Source organism: Aptenodytes forsteri, unplaced genomic scaffold (genome assembly GCF_000699145.1).
Source record: "Aptenodytes forsteri isolate BGI_AS27 unplaced genomic scaffold, ASM69914v1 Scaffold40, whole genome shotgun sequence".
In the NCBI taxonomy this organism is placed as follows: domain Eukaryota; kingdom Metazoa; phylum Chordata; class Aves; order Sphenisciformes; family Spheniscidae; genus Aptenodytes; species Aptenodytes forsteri.
In genome coordinates, this window is record NW_008796077.1 from 1,164,228 (window position 1) to 1,164,460 (window position 233).

The window sequence follows — 233 nt, forward strand, 5'->3', positions numbered from 1 at the left end:
CCCCACCCTGCCCCGCCGCGTGGTGCCCCCGGGCATCCTCCTCCGGGGCACGTCCCATTGCGAAGCTGTCTTTGTGGTTCGTGACCGTGGGGTTGTCGTGTGTGCGGTGGAGTCGTGTTGGTAAGCGTCGTGTGTACAGTCGTTGTGCGGTGCGAGGGACGGCGGGCAGCGGGAGGCAGGCACAGAGACCCCCCCAAAGTGGCTGGGACCCCGGGAAGGGGGGGGTGGCTGGA